Source organism: Lynx canadensis, chromosome B3 (assembly GCF_007474595.2).
Source record: "Lynx canadensis isolate LIC74 chromosome B3, mLynCan4.pri.v2, whole genome shotgun sequence".
Classification (NCBI taxonomy): domain Eukaryota; kingdom Metazoa; phylum Chordata; class Mammalia; order Carnivora; family Felidae; genus Lynx; species Lynx canadensis.
In genome coordinates, this window is record NC_044308.2 from 142202329 (window position 1) to 142216247 (window position 13919).

Consider the following 13919-nt stretch of genomic DNA (forward strand, 5'->3'; position numbering starts at 1 on the left):
GGATTTTAATTCTTTTAGTATAGAGAAGTGAAAGAATCAATAATCAAATACAAATAAACATGAATAAGGAAAGGATTGTAAAATATGTAAGTTAAGAAATACCTAAGTGGTTGAGTAAATGAAATGTGGAATGCAAAGCCAAAGAAAATAAGGTCTAAGGGTTTTTTTGTTTTTTTTTTTATTGTTTTTATTTTTAAATTTTTTTTTTTACCGTTTATTTATTTTTGAGACAGAGAGAGACAGAGCATGAACAGGGGAGGGGCAGAGAGAGAGGGAGACACAGAATCGGAAACAGGCTCCAGGCTCCGGGCTGTCAGCACAGAGCCTGACGCGGGGCTCGAACTCACGGACCGCGAGATCGTGACCTGGCTGAAGTCGGACGCTCAACCGACTGCGCCACCCAGGCGCCCCTAAGGGTTTTTTTTTTTTTTAATATCACCTTCTGTGTTTTGCACTTCTCAGAGTGGATGCCCTGGAGCTAATTTAAGGATTCTTCCATGGTCACAAGGCGTCTGCTTGTCTCTGTGTGTTTGGTGTATAGAAATGTGAGTTTTTATGGGTATATACTTTGTATTTGAAAGTTATGAAATATAATAAAAGAAAGCCACCCATGGTCCATTGATAAATATGGAATTGATATTGCATTGCATTATATTGATTAATCCCCGTATGAAACTTTGAGGGTGATTAATCAAGAACATATATTGATATAGTAAATGATTGTATGGACAGATAAAGGACTATTCAAGGCCTGTAGTCTAGGGTTTTTTTTTCTTTTTTTTACTTATAGGTATTTATTTTATTATTTATTATTTGATGAATTAATTAATAGACAAAGGTAGATAAAAATGGAAAAAAAGGCCAAGGGTGGACCAATGATGATGGCTGGTGGCGTATGACTCGTGGTTGATGATTACGTGTCTGGAACTCTGAGGTCCAGCGTAAAAAGAAATCTAGTTGATTATCTCTGTTGGAAATGATCCTATAGACAATTTTAGGATTTCACAAAGATCTTGTTTGGGGGTCCTTATGTTCATGAATTTTGATTCTATGGTAGTAAGTGAATCAACAAAAAGATCAATATACAAATATATATAAAGGAAGATGAAGGGGTGAAGCATTGTATAGTTATGAAAAATGTAGTAAGACAAGAATAAGAGAGAAATAGTTCAAGGTGTTACCTCTAGATAACGATGTTATAGATAATATAAACAATGGCCAATATTCTTGTTCTGGGTTAATGGAAAGCTCAACGTTTTTCTCGATAAAAAGTAAAATGCATATTACCCCAAATTAATATACAGCTTAATTACCGGGTAATGAAATGTAGACACAAGGATCAATAGAGAAAATGTATCAATCATGTTATTATCTACTCTGCTTTCTACTTTTTAGAATGGACACATCCAAGGTGGTTTAAATAGTATGCCTGTAGGAACATGGAAACCAACGTGAGTAATAGTCAATGTTTTCATCTCACTTTGGGTGGTTTCTTTAGGGGATTCTCTGTAATATTTAAAAACAAGTATTCAGGGGCGCCTGGGTGGCGCAGTCGGTTAAGCGTCCGACTTCAGCCAGGTCACGATCTCGCAGTCTGTGAGTTCGAGCCCCGCGTCGGGCTCTGGGCTGATGGCTCAGAGCCTGGAGCCTGTTTCCGATTCTGTGTCTCCCTCTCTCTCTGCCCCTCCCCCGTTCATGCTCTGTCTCTCTCTGTCCCAAAAATAAATAAACGTTGAAAAAAAAAACAAAAAAAAAACAAGTATTCAATATAAGAGAAAAGACCAGTCATGACCCAGTCATGAAATTGGAAATTTATGAAACATGATGTTGATTAATCTACTTGTACAACAATGAGGATGAATAATGGGAGGCATTTTAACGAGGCAATGATTCTAAAATTTTTTTTTTTTCAACGTTTTTATTTATTTTTGGGACAGACAGAGACAGAGCATGAACGGGGGAGGGGCAGAGAGAGAGGGAGACACAGAATCGGAAACAGGCTCCAGGCTCCGAGCCATCAGCCCAGAGCCTGACGCGGGGCTCGAACTCACGGACCGTGAGATTGTGACCTGGCTGAAGTCGGACGCTTAACCGACTGCGCCACCCAGGCGCCCCTAACGAGGCAATGATTCTAAAGAAAAATGATAGGGATACCGAAGGCCCTTGTCCTTGGGCTTTTGTGATTCATAGTTAGTTACTTAATTACCGTAGTGAACTGATGAGTTAATTTTTAAAAAATGTATATGCGAATAAAGAAAAAGAGATCCAAGCGTGGACCAATGATGACAGCTGGTGGCGTATGAGTCATATACGATGACTGCTACGTGTCTGGAAGTCTGAGGTCCAACACGATTGATGTTAGGAATATACAAGGTTATTGCTCTAGTAATCATGGATTCGTGAATTTCTGTATTATTAATATAAATGAATGGATCAATGATAGAACGAATAAATAAATCTATAACTAAATAAAACCATGGAAGAAGTCTTATCAACCATGGATATATATGCAGTGAGGCAGGAACTACTATTAATGTAAACTGAAGAAACTGATAGAGGTTAAGAGATAAACGGATCAAGGGTGTTACCCCTTTTTCTAAGGATCATAACATTACATTTATATTTATGTTTGTTATATGTGTATAAATTAGGAAAAGTAATAAATACCTTTATGAATGAGTAAATGAAATGAGGAAAACAGGACCGTTTAGAGAAGTCCTCAATTTATTTTATCATTTTCTCTGCTCTGTACTCCTCAGAATAGGTACATGCGTGAAGTTGGGTTGAAGCATCTTTCATGGTCACGAGCTCTGTGGTTGTCTTGTCTAATGAGCATAGAGGCCAACGTGAGTAAGAGTTAAAGTTCATGTCTTTGAGAATTTATTTTCAGGTACTCACTGTATTGTTAAAAGTGTGAAATATAATAAGAAATGCCAGCCATCATGAATGATAAATACGGGTTTTATCTGCTGCGTGATAAGTATTAGTCCACATATGGAACTTTGATGATCATTCACGAAATAGATATATCAATGTGGCAGATGATCCTACAGGCAGATATAGAATATTCATTGCTCTTATCCTTGGGCGTTTGTGAATCACGGCATTTTAAGAGTTAATATTAGTGAATTCATGAATTGGTCAGTTACCTTATGCAGATGAGAATGAGGAGGAAGGAGGCCCAGATCTGGACCAATGATGATAGTTGGTGGCGTATGAGTCATGGATGATGAATATTACGTGTCTGAAACTCTGAGGTCCAATAAAAAGAAAGATCATCTCTTGCCTCTTTTTGCCATGATATCATAGACAAATATTAGGAAAAGAAAAGAATAATTTTCTTGTTTTGTGTTTGTGAGTTTTGATTTTGCTGTACAAAATAGCCCAAAGAGGTAATCAGTATACAAGTATAAATAAGTTGAAATGAAGAGAGTGAAGCAAGTTTGCTCTTAATATACATGGTGAGGCAATAAAAGCCATTAACATACACAGAAAATGCTGCAGTTCATTGAGAAAATGTAAGTGGTTCACATGTCTTACTCTTTGGCTAAGAATGATACAGAGACCACGAAGAACAGCCAAAGTTCTTATTCTGTGTTAGTGTTAGACTTGATATTGTTCATTTTTTAAAAGATAAATAATAAATACGATCCCAATTCACTGTATTCCTAAAGGACTCACTGAATGTAGATAGGATGTGTGGGTCGATAGAGAGAGTACCTCAGTCTCGTCGTTTTCTGTTCTGCTTTGTATTATTCCTCAGCATGGATGCACTTGAACTCACTTAGGTGTTTGGCCGTGATCGGATGCTCCACGGATGCCCCTTGCGTGTAAGAGGATGGAGACCAATGTGAGTGACAGTCAGATTCTCCTTCTAGTTTAGGTGGTTTGTACAGGATATTCAGTGTCATATTAAAAATTTGAGGAAGTCCAAACACAGCTCAATGGCAAATATGGCATTGTCATGAAACATGTTAACTAATCAATATTGTCCACGATGAGGATCATTAGTCAAATAACTGTAAAGATTCAATAGGCAGATGCTAGGGATACTTAAGGATCTTGTCCTTGAGTTTTGTGATTCCCAGATACTCGTTTTATTATTACTAATTGCGTAATAAATTGACATCAAGCAAATGCAAATGAGAATGAAGAAAAGGAGACCTGAGCGTGGACCCATGATGACAGCTGGTGGCGTATGAGTCACATACGATGACTGCTACGTGTCTGGAAGTCTGAGGTCCATCCAACACAAAAATATCTAGTCAGTTTCCTCTGCTCAAAGTGTTCCCATAGACAGATGTCAGGGATATACAACGACTTTGTTCTTATTCATGAGTTTCTAGAAATATTATAAAATACACATTTTATAATAAATAAACATTTTATACAAATGTATATATGAATGAATAAAGATGAAGAAGGTTAAGTATTGTTCATTATTAAAACAAGTTGTGGGAGAAATAGTAGTTTTTTTTCAAATATTTATTTATTTATTTATTTATTTATTTATTATTATTTATGTTTGTTTATTTTGAGAGAGGGAGAGAGAGAGAGAGAGGAAGAGAGGGGGAGAGAAAGAGCACGCATGAGTGAGCAGGGAAGGGACAGAGAGAGAATCCCAGGCAGGTGGAGCCTGATGCAGGGCTTGAACTCATGAATCATGAGATCATGATCTTAGCTGAATTCAAAAGTCAGATGCCCAACCGACTGAGCCACCCAGGTGGCCCTCAAATTTTTATTGAAATTCTAGCTAGTTAACATACAGTGTAATATGTTTCAGGAGTAGAATTTAGTGATAGAAATAATACTACTGTAAGTTAGAATGGATAATAAATGGATTCAGTGTATTTAATTAATTAATTAATTTATTTATTTACAGAAATAGAGAGACAAAGAGAGAGAAAGCACGAGTTGGGGAGGGGCAGACAGAGAGGGAGAGAGCGAATCCCAAGCAGGCTTCACCATGTCAGTGCAGAGCCCGACTCTGGGGCTCGATCTCAGGAATCGTGAGTTCATGACCTGAGCTGAAATCGAGAATTGGATGCTTCACCGACTGAGCCCCTATTTTATATTTTTGACTAAGGATGACGTAGACAGTGATCAGTGATAGTTAATTATGGAGTCATGGGAATAAAAGGAATATAGTCGATGATACCGTAGTAGTTTTGTGCGGTAGCTACACTTGGGGTGAGCACAGCGTGATGTAGAAAGAAATTGGATCACGTGTTCTGCCCCTGAAACGAATGTAAAGTTGCGTGTCAACTATACTCAAATAAAAAACAATTTCAATGCCGTGATGCAGATATACCTTGAAAACATTACGCTAAGTGATAAAAGGCAGACAGAGAGGGTCACGTCGTGCACGACTCCACTTATATGAAATATCCCAAACACATGAATCCACAGGGAGAGAATAAGGATTGGTGGTTGCCAGGGCCTGGGACCCAGACGAGTAGGGAGAGACTGCTTAACGCATATGGTATTTTATTTTGGAGTCATGAAAGTATTTTGAAACTAGGTAGAGGTGGTTGGTGGTTGCACGATATTGTGAAAATACTAAGTGCTGCTGTTTTGTTAACTTTATTTTTTATTATTATTATAATTTTTAAAGATTATTTATTTTGAGAGAAAAAGAGAGCGTGAGCAAGGGAAGGGCAGAGAGAGGGAGAGAGAGAATCCCGAGCAGGTTCCATGCCGATGGCATGGGGCTCAATCTCATGAACTGTGAGATCTTGACCTGAGCCAAAATCAAGAGCCAGATGCTTAACCACTGAGCCACCCAGGTGCCTCATGGTTTGGTAACTTTAAATAGCTAATTTTACCTAAATTAAGAAGAGAGACCTTTATAAGAAAAGTCGATTATTAAACTGAGAAACTTAGACATTTGATGTTTATTTTATAGAAGGAAAACGAAATGTTACCATACGTTGATAAATAACTAAATGACTACCTATATGAATGGTGGAAAGTATGGGTCAATGGAAAGGATGTCTCAATCTTGTTATCGCCTTTTCTACTTGGTACTATTCAGAATGGGACCCCAGGCTGATTTTAGCTTCTGCTCTGATCAAGATCGACATGTTGTTTCAGTGTTGGAGAGAGACCAAGGTGCGTACCGGTCAAAGAAGTCATCTTAGATTGGGCCATTTGTTAAAAGGTATACATTGAATTATTAAAAAGTATGGAACATAATTTGAAGAAGTTAACTATGTCCCAGTGAGAAATATGATACAAAACGTGATATTGATTCATCAGTGAAGTGCAACATAGAGGCCCGTTAATGAAATTAATGAAATAGAATCAGTCTATGTGGGAAATGACTCTACAGAGAGACTTTATTTTATTTTTAAAAATTTTTAATGTTTTATTTATTTTTCAGAAAGAGAGAGAGAGAGAGAGAGCGAGAGAGAGCGAGCACGTGTGCAAGGGAGGGAGGGCAGAGAGAGGAAGACACAGAATCCGAAGCTGGCTCCAGGCTCTGAGCTGTCAGCACAGAGCCCGATGCGGGGCTCAAACTCACAAACTGTGAGATCGTGACTTGAGCCAAAGTCAGATGCTTAACCGACGGAGCCACCCAGGCGCCCCGGTTCTCTGGGGAGATTTTAAACATTGGAAAGGATCTTCTTGGATTTTGGGAATCACGTGTTTATTTTATTATTCTTAACGGCTTAATGATTTATTTGATAGCAATGCAGACATGAATGAAGAAAAAGACATCCAAACCAGAGCCACTGATGGCAAATGGTGGCACGTGCATATGGATGATATGTGCCTGGAGTACTAAGGTCCAACACAAGACATAATTAGTCAGATCCCCCTTTTGGACGTGCTCCTGTAGACACGTACTAGAAACATACAAAGATCATGTTCTTACTCTGGTCTTTATCAATTTAGATTTATTATTATAAGTGGACCAATAATAGAACCACTAGTGAAATATAAACAAATAGATAAAGAAAAAGAGAGTGAAGCATTGTCCAGCTGTAAATGTATGTGGTAAGGCAAGAATTGTTACTACAGATTGAAAACACCGATGCCCCTTAAGGAATAAACGTATCAACAGTGTCACCTCTTTGACCAAGGGTCATAAAAACTCGTACGTAAGAGTCAGTTTGAGTTTTTAGGTCAGTCTCGAATCTGAGGTTGTTCCTTTGGTTCACAGAAAGAAAATTAATAAATATCTAAATGATAGGATGAATGAAATGTGGAAAAGAAGAATCGTTTCAGATCAGGTCTCATATATCACATACTCTGTTTTGTATTCCCCAGGATGGACATACTCAGGCTGATCGAAGAATTCTTCCATGGTCACAGTCCCTGTGGTTGCACCTGTGTTCCAGGTGTGCATAGCCCAACGTGAGTAGTAAAGCTCATGTTTTCATGTGACAGGCTTTAGAAATGGGGGTATTTACTGTATTGTTAATACAATGAATAGAATTCAAAAGGCTAGCCATGGCCGATGATAAATATGGAAGTATTACCAAGTATTATGTTTATGAACCCATTTATGATAGACTAAGACTAATGAATGAGAGATATCAATATGGTAGATGAATCTATGGACAGATATGGAATATTCAAGGTCCTTTATTCATTTTTGTGGTGAATCTTAGGGTTTTCAAAATTAATATTAGTGAATTCAGCCATTAATGAAATAACATCCAGAAAATGAAGAGGAAGAGACTGAAATACGGACCAGTGATGACGGCTGGTGGCGTAGGAGTCATGGACGATGAATACTACGTGTCTGGAACTCTGAGGTCCAACAGGAAAGGAAATACGGTCTCTTACCTCCGCTTGAAATTCTTCTATGGACTGATTTTAGGAATATAAAGGGACTGTTTTCTTAGATTGTTTTCTTGAATTTTGATTGTTTTACTATCAATGGATCAATTCAAGAATCAAGGTACAAATATTAATAAGTCAAAATGAGGCGCGTGGAACATATGCACTCAGTATACGTGGTGAGGCAATAGAAGCTATTCAAATATATTGAATATACTGAATCCCATTAAGGAGAATGAACGGCTCATGGGCCTCACCTCTTTAGTGAACGGTGATAGAGAAGTTCTCATTCTGGGTCTATAGCAAGTAGGAGGTTACTCATTTTTTTAATAAAAAAATACTAAACATTATTCTAAATTAGTGTATTTCCAAATGATTGACTCGATGTGACGTGGAATGTGCAGAACGATGGACATCATGTTTCAGTCTTGTTTATACCTACTTTGCTTTGTGCTTCTCAGAAAGAAAACACCTGAGCCGATTTAAGCATCAACATGTCTAGGCACTCCAGGGTAGCCTCTTGTGTGGGAGCATGAAGTCCAACGTGCGTAATCATCAAATTTCTTGTCTTGGTTTGGAGGGTTTGTTCAGGGTGTCACTGGAATTATTTACAAAGTCTTTAATATAAGAAAAAAGGCCAACTATGGCCCAGTGACAAAGTCGAAGCTGTATGAGACATTATGTTGATCAACCTACCATTACTGCAATGAGGATGGTTAATGAAGAAGTGTATTTAATTAGGCACCGATTCTCAAGAAAAATGATAGAAATACTGAAGGCTTTTGTCCTCGCTTTTTGAGATTCATAGACGCTTATTTAGTTACTATGAATAGATTGGTGAAGTAACATAGGAACAAATGGAGGTGAAAAGGACCAAGTGGACCAGTCCTGGACCGATGATGACAGCTGGTGGCGTAGGAGTCCTACACGATGAATGCTACGTGTCTGGAAGTCTGAGGTCCACCACAAAGGGAAATCTAGCCTATTTCCTCTTTTTTCAGATGATCCTATGGTTCGATGTTAGGAATATGCAAAGAAATGGTTCTTGTCATTTTGGATTCATGGATTTCTACATTATTAACCTAAATGGATCAGTGACAGAACCAATAAAAAAATCTCTAAATAAATAGAGGACGAAGACTTATCCACTGTGGATATATTTGGTGAGGCAAGGAATTCTGTTAATACAAACCAAGGAACCTGATACAGGCTGAGAAATAAACGGACCAAAGGTGTTAGCTCTTAGATGTTGGCAGGTAGATGCTGACACTGAGAAGCAATGTTCAATTTTGTAAGCCTGGGTCATTCTCAGGTTGCGGGTGTTAATTTTGTGATATGTATGCTTATAATTTCATATGTATACATGTTGTTAAAAAATAATACCCAGGCAGCTGGAAAGATGAAATGAGGAAAATAAGACTAGTAGAGAAGTTTCAGTTTTTAATTGTCCGCTCTGGGTTACACTCCTCAGAATCAACACATTCCAGCTGATTCAGATTTTTCACAGTCAAAAGGTCTGTGATTTCCTGTGTGTTCGGGCCCTGGGGATGAATGTGAGTAAAGGTTACAGTTCTTGTATTTGTTTAAGCAGTTTTTAATTTCAACGTTTTTTTGTTTTTTTTTTTATTTTTTTTATTTTTTTTTATTTTTGGGACAGAGAGAGACAGAGCATGAACGGGGGAGGGGCAGAGAGAGAGGGAGACACAGAATCAGAAACAGGCTCCAGGCCATCAGCCCAGAGCCTGACGCGGGGCTCGAACTCACGGACCGCGAGATCGTGACCTGGCTGAAGTCGGACGCTTAACCGACTGCGCCACCCAGGCGCCCCTTTTTTTTTCAACGTTTTTTTTTTTTTTTTTTTTTTTTATTTTTGGGACAGAGAGAGACAGAGCATGAACGGGGGAGGGGCAGAGAGAGAGGGAGACACAGAATCAGAAAGGCAGTTTTTAATTTCTATTTATTTATTAAAAAATTTTTTTTTAAATGTTTACTATTTTTGAGAGAGAGACAGAGCACGAGCGGGGGAGGGGAAGAGAAAGAGGGAGACAGAATCCGAAGCAGGCTCCAGGCTCCGAGCTGTCAGCACAGAGCCCAACATGGGGCTCGAACCCATGAACTGTGAGATCAGGACCTGAGCCGAAGTTAGTTGCTCAATGGACTGAGCCACCCGGGCGCCCCAAGCAGTTTTTTTCTTTAAAAAAGGTATTCACTGTATTGTTAAAGTGTGAAATATAATTTAAAACACTAAACACGGGAACCGATAAATATGGGCTATAACATTTGCTAATGCATATGTGAAGCGTTGATGATGATGATCCTATAGGCAGATGTAGAATATTCACTCCTTTTATTATTGGATTTTTGTGAATCCCAGGGTTTTAAAAATTATCATTAATAGGTTAAGGAATTAGTGAAGTTACATACATGAGAATGAAGAAAAAGAAGCTTAGATCTGGACCAATGATGATAGGTGGTGGCGTATGAGTCATGGATGATGAATATTACGTGTCTGAAACTCTGAGGCCCAATTAAAAAACCAAATAAAGTCTCTTCTGTGGGAAGCGGTCTTATGTACCGATGTTGGGGGGGGGGGAAGGGCCCTTTTATGGGTTTATTTTCATGACTTTTGATTCTACTGTAATAAATGGCTAAGAGTAGAATCAATCTGCAAGTGTAAATGAGATTAAGAGGGCGAAGCATGTCTATTCTTTGTAAAAATTATTAACGTTTATTGAGAATATTGAAGTTTATTAAGAAATGTAAGTGTTTCCAGTGTCTTACCTCTTTGGCTAAGAATGATACAGACAGTAAATCACAGTCAACATTCTCATTCTTAGTCTGTGTCAAGTTTGATACTGCCTCGTTTGTTTAGAGAAAATAATAAATATGACCCTAATGTATTATATTCCTAAGTGACAGACTAAGTGAAGTTAAAATAGTCACATCAACAGGGTGTCTCTCAATCTTGTTATGTGCTCTGCTTTTTATTCCTCAGGTGGACACACGTGATTAAGCACTTGGCTGTCAACAGGGGCTTCACTGGTCGTCCTTATGTTGGTGCATGTAGACCAAGGTGAGGACTAGTCAAATCTATCTCTTGGTTTGGGTTGTTTGTTTAGAGTGTTCATTGTAACATTGTGAAATGGTATTAAGTATATTCAAAGAGGCCTAGCCAGTGCTTTGAGGATAAATATGGACTTGATATGCAATGTTCTGTTGATTAACAGGTATTTGTATCAGTGAAGATATTTAATGAAGGAGGCATATTCAGGGAGGCGAATGATCCTATAGATAGACATTAGGGACATTAAGGCTCTTGTCCTTCAGTATTTGTGATAGATAGATATTTATTTTATTGTTATCAGTGAATTGATGAATCGAGGAATAAACAAATAAAGACAGAAGGAAGGAAAGGGAAAGTCAAGGCTGGACCACTGATGACCACTGGTGGCGAATGAGTCATAGCTGATGTCCATTCCTTCTGTTTGACGTGGTTCAATAGACACTTGTCAAGATTATACAAAGATCTTGTTCTTGGTCTTTGGGTTCGTGAATCTCACAAAATCTTATTATGAAGGAATGAATAAATGTATAAATTAAAATAAGGAGGAAGAGACTCAAGTAGTGTTCATTCTTAAAATGTATAGTATGGGAAATAATACTAATGTGAATTGAAATTGATATTAAATGGATTCAGTGTACTGCATCTTTGACTAAGGCTGATATAGACTATGATAAGTAATCATTACCTCTCTGAGTCAGAACTCTGATGTGTAATTTGTTAAGATGAAAATAACCTAAATGTTACCATTAATAAATAAATACCCAAATGACCATGTATATGACGGCTAGAAATAATGAATCAGTGGAGAGAATGTCTCAGTCTTTTTATCATTTTCTCTGCTGGCTACTCTTCAGAACAGATGCCCCAAGGAGATTTCAGCTTCTGTCATGGTAAAGATTGTCAAGAGACCAAGGTGAGTAGTGGTCAAAGTTCTAGTCTTCGTTTGGGTCATTTGTTTCCCATCCAAGTACTAACCAGGCCCGACCCTGCTTAGCTTCCGAGATCAGATGAGATCGGGCACGTTCAGGGTGGTACGGCCGTAGACATTGGGTCATTTGTTTAAAGGTATTTACGGTAGTATTAAAATGGAATAAATATAATAAAAATTTAATGATGTCCACATGTAAATATAATATGAAATATTATATTAATTCTTCAATAACGGAATATGTTAACCAATCGACCTTAAAGTTGATTACTCAAAGAGATATAGTTAGTCCATGTGGGAAATGATTCTATGGACTATGATCAGAATATTCAAATATCTTCTTGTTGGGTTTGGAAATCATATATTGATTATATTATTATCAATGAATTAATAGCCTATTCAATATAAATGTAGAAATGAATGAAGAAAAAGACATTCCAATATAGACCAATGATCACAACTGGTAGCATGTTAATTAGGAACAATGAATGTCTGGAGCTCCAAGGTCCAACACAAAACATAGTTAGTTGAGTTCCTTTCTTGGAAATGATACTATAGACAGATATCAGAAATATACAAAAATCATGTTTTTATTTGGGTTCATAGATTTGGATTTTATTATTACTAGTGGATCAATGATGGGACCATTAAACAAATAAAAAATAGAGAAAGAAGAAGAGTATTACACATTGCCCAACATGGGTGAGGCAAGAAATATTACTAATAACAATGAAAAAAGACACTGATGCCTCCTAAGAAATGAATGAATCTTTGCCTAAGGATCATATAAACTCTGATAAGTAAGAGTCAGTTGTATTTCCTGGGTTAGTCTCGAGTTTGTTTCCTCTGTTAAGAGAACAAAAATCTACATCATGAACATTTTACAGGTACCTGAATGACTAAGTAAATGAAATGTGGTTCGCAAAAAGCAATGGGATAAGGTCCCAGTTTCCTTCATCGTCTGCTCTGCTCTGTACTCCTCAGAATGGATGCACTCACGCTAATACAGGTGCTTCCATGGTTACATGCTTTCTGATTGCATACGTGTGTTTGGAGCATAGAGACCAATGTGAGTAGTGGTTGAAGTGTTTGTCTTTCTAGTGTCCTTTTTTTTTTTTTTAAGGTGTTAACTATATATCGTTAAAAAGTACAAATCGTAATCAAGTAGGGGCGACTATGGAATTGATTCTATTGATTAATAGGGGTTGATTGTATTGATTAATGCATACACGAAAAACACTAATTAATGAGAGCGATACATCGATCCTATTTGTCTCCTATATGAGAGTGAAAATGATCTTACAGACGGATTAGAGATATTAAGCCTCTTTTTGTGTTTTTGTGAATAAGAGGGTCTTAAAATTATTATTAGTGAAGTAATGAATTAGTCGATAAATAACGTACAACTGAATGAAGGAAAAGAGGGACAATAATGGATGGATGATGACCACTGGTGGCGTATGAGTCCTATACGATGAATACATGTCTGGAACTCTGAGGTCCAAATGAAAGGCAATCTAGTCCAGTGCCCTTTGTGAAGCGATACCATTAGACAGATACCATGAATTTAAAGGTATGAATTTAAAGGTATGAATTTAAATAATTCTCTATTTTTATAATCAGATCAAGGAGATAATCAATAATGTATAAACAAGCAAAGATTAAGGTCATGAAGCATTGTCCAATTACAAAAATATGTAGTGAGACAAGAAATGCTATTAATATATATTGAAAACGCACTCCCATCCACCAATAGTAAATGATAGAGAGGTGTTGCCTCTTGGGCTAAGGATTGTGTAGCTGTCGTGTTAAATAGTAATTGGCAATGTTCATAATCCATGTCAGCGGCAAGGTCATTATTGTTCTTTTATTAGGAGAAATTAAATAAACATTTCTCCCAACCGCAGATTCCCGAAATGACCCACTAAATGAAAGATGGAATGCAAAGACCAGTGGAAATTAGGTGTCTAGCTTTTTGTTATCATCTGCTCTGTTCTCTGCAGAGTGGATGCACTCAAGCTGATTTAAGCATCTTCCATGATCACAAGTTCTATGGCTGCATCTATGTGTTAGAGAGTGGAAATCAAGAGAAGTAAGAGTCAGTGTTCTCTCAGTTTGGGAGGTTTGTTTAAGGGTATT

At 37.5% G+C, this 13919-nt stretch overlaps 9 non-coding genes and 1 pseudogene across 9 annotated transcripts; all 10 read left to right on the forward strand.

Moving 5' to 3' along the window:
- Window positions 1–868: 868 nt before the first annotated feature.
- Window positions 869–940, forward strand: LOC115517464. Its single transcript, XR_003969913.1, has one exon. It is a non-coding gene; the product is annotated as a small nucleolar RNA SNORD113/SNORD114 family (small nucleolar RNA).
- A 1332-nt stretch (window positions 941–2272) lies between these two features.
- LOC115517442 lies at window positions 2273–2347 on the forward strand. The gene has a single exon (XR_003969891.1). It is a non-coding gene; the product is annotated as a small nucleolar RNA SNORD113/SNORD114 family (small nucleolar RNA).
- An 841-nt stretch (window positions 2348–3188) lies between these two features.
- On the forward strand, window positions 3189–3263 carry LOC115517443. Its single transcript, XR_003969892.1, has one exon. It is a non-coding gene; the product is annotated as a small nucleolar RNA SNORD113/SNORD114 family (small nucleolar RNA).
- A 908-nt stretch (window positions 3264–4171) lies between these two features.
- Window positions 4172–4246, forward strand: LOC115517454. The gene has a single exon (XR_003969903.1). It is a non-coding gene; the product is annotated as a small nucleolar RNA SNORD113/SNORD114 family (small nucleolar RNA).
- Window positions 4247–7694: 3448 nt separating this feature from the next.
- Window positions 7695–7769, forward strand: LOC115517456. The gene has a single exon (XR_003969905.1). It is a non-coding gene; the product is annotated as a small nucleolar RNA SNORD113/SNORD114 family (small nucleolar RNA).
- A 908-nt stretch (window positions 7770–8677) lies between these two features.
- Window positions 8678–8752, forward strand: LOC115517459. Its single transcript, XR_003969908.1, has one exon. It is a non-coding gene; the product is annotated as a small nucleolar RNA SNORD113/SNORD114 family (small nucleolar RNA).
- Window positions 8753–10241: 1489 nt separating this feature from the next.
- On the forward strand, window positions 10242–10316 carry LOC115517461. Its single transcript, XR_003969910.1, has one exon. It is a non-coding gene; the product is annotated as a small nucleolar RNA SNORD113/SNORD114 family (small nucleolar RNA).
- An 899-nt stretch (window positions 10317–11215) lies between these two features.
- On the forward strand, window positions 11216–11287 carry LOC115517493. Its single transcript, XR_003969939.1, has one exon. It is a non-coding gene; the product is annotated as a small nucleolar RNA SNORD113/SNORD114 family (small nucleolar RNA).
- A 936-nt stretch (window positions 11288–12223) lies between these two features.
- Window positions 12224–12291, forward strand: LOC115517498 (annotated as a pseudogene).
- A 922-nt stretch (window positions 12292–13213) lies between these two features.
- LOC115517455 lies at window positions 13214–13285 on the forward strand. The gene has a single exon (XR_003969904.1). It is a non-coding gene; the product is annotated as a small nucleolar RNA SNORD113/SNORD114 family (small nucleolar RNA).
- Window positions 13286–13919: the final 634 nt, after the last annotated feature.